Below are 8,278 nucleotides of genomic sequence, written 5' to 3' on the forward strand. Positions count from 1 at the left end.
CACATGCATTGTCAAAGTTTCTTCATGTAAAAGTTAAGCAGAATGCAAATTACTAAAGCTATCTCATTCTGAGGAGGAAGCAGTAGAGTATTTTCTTTCCTTGGTTTATAACTTCCATGGGGGCAATTTAAGAAATATACATTCGGAATTTCATTTTAACTCTGAACACTGGTTCTGCCTTTATTGATTCTGCCATGATTTTTATGAAATATATATAATATAAATATAAATAATATATATACATCAATGTAGGAAAATAAGTTTGTGGGAAATTGACTGTGTATGATGGTTTGTACTACATTTCGTTTATGTAGTGTGCTGTATTTTTCACGAGCTCTGTTTTCCACTTTGGCATACTAGCAAAATCTTTGAAGAGTATGCTCTGTTTTATTTTCTTGTGTCTTCCTTCCAGAGATTGTAGCACTGTATTCTGTTTATAGCAAGTACTCGCTGTGGACAGACTAAAAAAGATCTGAAGATCTACCTTATAATCTATTTATAAGCAGAATTAGAGAATAATATTGACATGTTTTAAAACACCTTAGTATAAGCATAATATTGTGTTTTATGTTTTTGCAGGAAGATTCTTTGGCAACAGATGATTTCCTTGTGGACTACTTTAATGAATTCCTTAGCCTTCCAGTGAGTGTATTATTATGTTCTACGAAACTAATTATCAAAGCAAAATACTGTAATTACTGGATTATTTTGTAAGACAAATTTATCAGGGATAGTGTTTTTTAAAACCATTAATTAAAGCATTTAGGTAAAGTTCATATCTTTTTATAGAGTTAATCATTTGGGTTTGAATCATATTTAGGAATTACTGAAGAAAGCTGAGTCAGTTATACACAGTAAAAATGAATGAATGGATGGATGATGATATGAAAGCTGGAATTTTTCTAGCCATTAAAAGTATTCTGTACAAAAATTAAATAAATATTAATAAAAAATATGGCTAAACTAGAAAAAAAGTCTTCTGTACAAAAAGTCTCCTGATGCTGTTGTATTTGGCACCATTGCTGGCTTTGAACAGAGGTGGTAAGAACAAAATATCAAAAAAATTAAAAAACTATATTTCTTGCCTTTAGGCAATTGTTGGCATCCCCTTGGACAGATATTAAAGTGTAATTTGTGTTTAAGTCAACTAGCATTTAATATCATTAGTAAATAAGACATAGGTGGATGCAAAATAATATATATATATATTTATTTATTTTTATTTTAATTTTTTCCAAATAATAGATTTTTCGTCTTAAGGAGCAGTGACTGATAGACTATGCATTGCAGAGGGTTGGGAAAAGTGAGATGGAAGTGCATAAAAACACATTACTTAGTAAATAAAGTTAATCAGGAATGTCAGATAAAAGATAAGATTTTCATTATTTGTTATAAAATGCAAAAACCTTTTTTCATTAACATATTTACGAGGGAAATTTTGGAATATAAAAGAGTCACAAGTTATTTTATTTTTTTTAATTTATTTTTAAGGATTTATTTATTTATTTACTTGATAGGGAGGGAGGGAGGGAGAAAGTGCTGGGAGGGGGAGGGGCAGAGGGAGGAGGAGAAGGAAAGAGAGAATCCTGATGTAGACTCCCCGCTGAGCATGGAACCTAACCTGGGGCTTGACTCCAAGATCCCGAAGTCATGACCTGAGCCGAAATCAAGAGTCAGGCACTCAACTGACTAAGCCACTCAAGCACCCCACAAGTAATTTTTGTTTTGTTTTGTTTTGTTTTTTGGTTTTTTTTTTTGTTTTTTTTTTTCAATTTATTTATTTTCAGAAAAACAATATTCATTATTTTTTCACCACACCCAGTGCTCCATGCAAGCCGTGCCCTCTATAATACCCACCACCTGGTACCCCAACCTCCCACCCCCCCGCCACTTCAAACCCCTCAGATTGTTTTTCAGAGTCCATAGTCTCTCATGGTTCACCTCCCCTTCCAATTTACCCAAATTCCCTTCTCCTCTCTAACGCCCCTTGCTGAGTGAAATAAGTCAAGCAGAGAGAGTCAATTATCATATGGTTTCACTTATTTGTGGAGCATAACAAATAGCACCCCACAAGTAATTTTAAAGGGAGTGGGCAGTAGTATGTAAAGCCTCTTAAAGCCTAGCCACTGAAAATGTCTTTTAAAAGGAAAACACTAGGTGCCCTTTCTCGCCTAGATTAGTTTTTCTATGTCTGTATGTATCTACGTGTGCAGGTTTGTTATTTTGTCTTATTTTCATTTTTCCAAAAGAATTTGTGTTCCCTCTTCCTTTTGGCCGACCTGGGCCTCTAGAACCAGTATGGGGATTGAGACACCTTTCTCTTTCCAGCAACAGGCCTGAGTGATATTGTAGGATACCTGATGGGTTCTTATTTGGTCTGATTTTTCAACTTTTATCATCCAGTTTTATATTATAAAAACCCCAGCAGTATCACAAAACTGTCAGAATTTTGCTCTTCCAGATTATGTAGTCTTTCCTCCAGGCTCTGGATTCTCCATTCTTCCTCCAATTTGGGGACATTTTAAAGAAAAAAAAATCCCTCTAATGGGTTTGATTGTACCTTCTCAAGATTTCTATTTCATTGTCTCAAGATTTGTGATTATCTTGACTTTTACTTGTTCCAGAATGTAAATTCCCCTTCCTTCCTTCCTTCCTTTCTTTCTTTCTTTCTTTCTTTCTTTCTTTCTTTCTTTCTTTTATTTTTTAATCTATTTTAACCATCTGAGCCACCCAGGCGCCCCTTTAAATCTATTTTAAATTACAGAACTGATACAGGAACACTAGGGAAAACCTATCTTAAGTGTAAGAAAAAATCAGCCACAGTCTTGCCATCCAGTCAGGATCAACGTAATCATTTTTGTGTGATTCCTTTCACAGTTTAGATGAGATGACAGAGTGTCTCTTCAGTCATGGGTTCATCCCACCCCAGCAGACCCCTGCAGTTTCACCCTTTCGTATGACCCCTGCAGCCCACTGGGGACACTTCTCGCCCGTTTTCTGTCTCTCCAAATCCTTCTGTTTTTCATTCTCTACCCCCCAACCCCTGCCATCTCCCATTCCTTTGCATCCGCATATGGTACCATACAGTCTGCCTATTAACTACCTGTGCTTCGTGCCATATATGGGAGAAGGGAAAATAGGGTCACAGGTTTCCAGAGAAGAATTTAGGGACAAGAGGGGGAGGAAGATTGATGGATTCTCAAACCAAGCCCTGGACAAGGTTCTAGAACAGATTAGTAATATGTGGTTTATAAACACTTGAGTAAGAATTAGAAGCCTGCACGAGTTTACTGAGAAGACGTGTGCCAAACTGACCTCTCTTTTTTGGAGTGTCATGGACGTGCATTTTAGAGAACCATAAGTTTAATGTATTATGGTTTCAGTAAAGCATAATAACAATAACAGCCACAATAATAATAATACAGATAAATGGAACCATGTTACTTCCTGCTCAAAGCCCTCGCAAGTGGTTTCTCACTACATTAAGAATAAAAATCCAGATTCCTGTATGATCTGGCTCTTGCCCTCTCATCCCCTGGTCTTTGTCTCCTCTCCCTCTTCCCCTTGTTAGATCTTTCCCAGCCTAACTGGCCCTCTTCATGTTTCTCAACTATGAATATGCCAAGTGTACTCAGGGCCCTTCAGGCTGGGGTGCTCATCCCTGAAATACTTGTATCAACTTCTCCCTGATTTAAGTCACTTCTGTTCAGGAAACCTTCCCTCCCAACCCTGGCTAAAATAATATATGCTCCCCTTATGCTGCTTTATTTGTCTCCAAACCCCTTATCATTATCTGTGAAATTAGTTGTCAAATCTTTGCACGGATTCTCTAACTATAGCCAGTAGGGTTGACTCTTATTAGCCTGCAGATTTAAGTCCACATTCCTTAGCATGGAGTTCAAGATCCTTTGCAATGTGGTCTCCATCTCCCCTTCCTGGCTTTACCTCTAGCCTCATATTGGTTGTGTCACCTGCACCATCCTTCCTGCCTTACCCCAGCCCTCTCCTCCTGCCCCCACCGACCACACGTATTCTTCCTGCACTCATACCCACAGTGTAATGGTTAGGAACAGGAACGAGGCAGAACTGTGTTTGAGCCTAGCTTCTCAGCCTACTACCCATGTGATCTTAGACACATTCTTTAATTAGAGTTCCTTAGTTTCTTCCTCTGTGAAAACAATTTAACTGTCTTATAAGGTTGTAGTGAAATGAGCTAATCTTTAAGTGCCTGGCACAGAATTAGCATTTCTCTTTCTTTTTGCTTCACTGACTGGACCATCTCATCTTCCATTCCTGAAACATGAAGGCAGTCACTCCTTAATTAGACTGGTGGGTCATTGTCAATCTAGAGAATAATCTTCTGTGCCACACAAATCTGCCACTGGCAGATTTTTTTCACAATTATATATATTTTTTATCAGGTTCTTGGATGAAACATTGCAAAAGTGAACTAGTGTTTTTCCAGCTTAATGTCACTCAGCTTGTAAGTGACAGGGTCTACTCAGGTCCACGTGACTCAGAAACTTCTCCTACTACCTGTAATGTCAATAGAACTGACAGCAGAGGAATAAACTGGTAGTTTGAATAACAGAATCTGATCTTGTTTTTATTGCAGTAATCTGAAATGGTCTAAAACAAACCCAATGTGTTTTTAGGATGCATTAACAGAAGTATAGTTAAAATCAAGAAAAATATTAGTCTGGAGCATAGAAGGGACTCAATCCGTGTTTTCTTGAATCATATTGAGTTGTCAGGACACAGTTGGAATATTGTGTTCCATTCTCGATGCCCCAGGTTAAGAGTTGGTCTTTCAAACCAGATTTAGGGAGACTCAGCCAATGAACACTCTTGAAACCACATCAGATGAGGAAGGGTTGAAAGAATGTGGGTGTTGAACCCAGTTGGGGAATGGGTAGAAGGGTTGGAATAGACCAGCTTTTACCAAATATTTCAAGATCTGATTGAGGAAGAGGGGTTAACATGTTTTTTTTTTTTAAAGATTTTATTTATTTATTTGACAGAGAGAGATCACAAGTAGGCATAGAGGCAGGCAGAGAGAGAGAGAGAGGAGGAAGCAGGCTCCCCGCTGAGCAGAGAGCCCGATGCGGGACTCGATCCCAGAACCCTGAGATCATGACCCGAGCCGAAGGCAGCGGCTTAACCCACTGAGTCACCCAGGTGCCCCAACATGTTTTGTGAATCTAGATGCAGAACCAGGGCCAGCATTTATGAGGATATTGATTTTTTTTCCCCTGGAAGAAAGATGTTTGAAGTGTGCTTTCTAACAATAGAACAGCACAATAGGTCTGGCATTGTTCACAGGGGTAAACTTCCTGTGACTAGAGATATTCAGATAGAATGTTTTATGGAGATATATGTATCAGGTGGGAGATTGAACTTTTCCAGCTGAAGAAAACTTGATTAATCTTCTTCTCTGTTTATTTTTATCTTAGGAGCTACATTGTAAATTTCCTGGGGCCAAGAATAGGTCCCTTTCTTCTATATCTCCCAAAGCTTCTTGAGGATGATTCTGGTTTTTTATTTCTACATCTTCTATGTAAGACTTTTTTTTTTTAATAAACAAGTAACCCTTCTAATCTTCTGCCTTGCCTCCTCTACCACCTCTACCCCAAAACCCCAACAATCTAAGCCTGAGATAGTGTAGATAAAAATGGCAGTATTCTCAACCTAAATGTCCCTTCAGTCAGTCATCTAGAATTTCTGAAACTTCTTAGTCTTCTTCCACATCTGTGGTGACATGCCCAAGGTCCCAGAACTGGATTGTGGCAGAAAAAGGCCTAGGAATTAGGCTTTCTGGCTCCCACCCTCCTCCTTTCCATTACCCCATTACACACGTGGGACACATTGTAAGATCCAGAAATTGATGGCTGGTAGCCTGCCTCCATGTTATTTTGATGAGGGGAATCCAGGACAGTTGCTGCTATTATAAATGATTATGGCACTTTCCAAATCCGAGCTTTCATAACTTCATTCTGTTTGTTCTCTTGCCAGGTTCATATTCAGATATTGTTTTCATTTGGTGTCTGGGAGGTTTTTTTTGTTTTGTTTTGTTTAGCTTTTTTTTTGCTGTCAACTCTTTATGGGTAAGTGTTTGCTTATTAAGTTTTCTTCTGTGCTATAGTGTGAAAACATTTTTTTTTCCCTTTTGGTTTTGTTTTGTGTGTTTTATGCTCAGTGACTGTTGTGGGATTGGGTAGATGAGCCCACATACAGATTTAGGTTGGTCCTCTGTGGGTGGTTTAGAATGTTTGTGACATTTATGGTTTGCAGAAGCTAGAGGGGTGGCCTGTTCCATACCCTCCTTGCAAGGATAGGTATGTCATGTGTTTGCCAGACCATACTTAGCTATGTGCCTTTGGAATTTTACCAGAATTTCTTTTTTTGGGACTGATTCTCCACACTTTTTGTCTTTAATCTGTAAACTATTATAATTTCTTGCAGCTTTATGAAGGATTTATATGTTGGATGGATTGTTGGGTAAGTAGAAGGAGAGAGAAAGAGAGGAGAGATTTGGGGAATCTGTGGTACGGAGCGGGATGCGGGGCGCGGGTCTTCCGCTGCCAAAATTTAAATACTCAGAGATTGATTTTTTAAAGTGTTGATGGAGTCTAGGTGGTACTGCTTAGTTCAGTGTGTACACCTCTGGGTGTTTTGATAAGCCTTGTAGCTCCAACATAAAGCACTCAAATGACCTAATGTAACTGCTTTTAATAACTAAGGATATTTTCCCTGCATTTTATGTAGCACACTACTCCTTCCATCCCATTGGCGAATGTGTCCAGTAAATAGTTCATGGTTAAACATCTAAAATGACAATAAAAACTAGATTGATAGAAGTCATTGGTGCCTGACTTCTTATATTCAAGTAGTCACATGTTTTTCATTGCCGACTAGGATGCATGTTTAAAATACAGCTTCGGAGCTCAATTAGTAGAGACGGAGTTGGAGCAGAGATGAACATGTATTAAATTAACCTAGTCATTAGTTTTTAATTTAAATACTGTTCAGCTAAATAATTTGGCACCCAGTAAGTTTCAGTGGTGCTCTGCTGGCAGCTTAAGCACATCACTAATTATTCGCAGGTTTTTTGTCCCCCCGCCCTCCTCTTCTCAAAGAAATGTGGAACCAGCAATTTATTCTGGTAAAAATATTTTCGTGCACTTGCTTTTTCTGTGAAAATATTTTTCACACATGGATGACTGGTACTACAAAGTTAGCTTTCACCACCTTCAGGTCAATGCGTTTTAGAACATTTGGAATATGATACCCTTGAAATAAGAAAATTAAGTAAGGGAAAGAGCAGTCTGCAACAGCTTGTGGAGGGTTGGGTTTGAGGCTCAAACTGAAGATTTTTCCTGTCATATGATTAAAAGCGGAGTATTCTCTGAATCAGCCTACTCAGCTTTTTTGGGAGAAGGACTGACTTCCTACATTGTTCATTCCTCACTCCCCAACCCTACATGTGTCTTACTGTCACATATTAACCCATCTGTAGGAGTTTTGTGGATAGGCTGAAAATGGTGAAAACAAAGGATCTGATGCATGAGAGAGTTTTTTGTTTTTTTGTTTGTTTTTTTTTTAAAGCAGACAATAGGACTTTGCCTGATAAAAACCAGGGTTCTTTCTTCTGCATACAGAACATAGATGGCCGGCCCCTCCACTTACGTGAATACGCAGCAAAGTCTATAGGAAATAGTGGACAGAGATGGGCGCGTTGAAGTTGGTGTTGACCAGGATTCCGTCTCTCCCCAGTTGCAAACTCTTCACTGGCTCCCCGTCCTCCTAAAGCAGTGATTTTCGAACTTGAACATGCATCAGAGTCACCTGAGCATTTGTTAACACAGAGTGCCGGGATTATAGGGAGGGGCCTGGGAATTGCATTTCTTGTAGGGCCCAAGGTGATGCCAGTGTTGCAGGTCCAGGCACCCCAGTCTGAGAACCAGGGATTGGAGAGAATTCAGTTGAGAGTTAGGCATGTAATAGAAAGTCCTTGATGAGCTCGTCCTCTGCATTTTTCTCTAGGCTTGTATCTTATTCCCCCCTCGAATAATAAGCTTCAGCAATGTCAAACTGCTGCAGTTCATCAATATACATGTGTTATTACTCAAAATGAATTATCTGTGCTCTGCATAGAGAGTGAGGGTGATTTAAAGAGTGAGGATGATTTTATCTGTTGTACTAATCCATAAACACACATATACCAGTCCGTGAGCATCCTGATGCGGGTGTGAGATGGAAGATGAGAACCTGCTGTTCC

At 38.9% G+C, this 8,278-nt stretch overlaps 1 long non-coding RNA gene across 1 annotated transcript; it reads left to right on the forward strand.

Moving 5' to 3' along the window:
• The first annotated feature begins 592 nt into the window (after positions 1 to 592).
• On the forward strand, positions 593 to 8,278 carry LOC122905545. Its single transcript, XR_006384350.1, has 3 exons — positions 593 to 642; positions 6,463 to 6,498; positions 7,659 to 8,278. It is a non-coding gene; the product is annotated as an uncharacterized LOC122905545 (long non-coding RNA).

The sequence above is a fragment of the Neovison vison genome, chromosome 4 (assembly GCF_020171115.1).
Source record: "Neovison vison isolate M4711 chromosome 4, ASM_NN_V1, whole genome shotgun sequence".
Lineage (NCBI taxonomy): Eukaryota > Metazoa > Chordata > Mammalia > Carnivora > Mustelidae > Neogale > Neogale vison.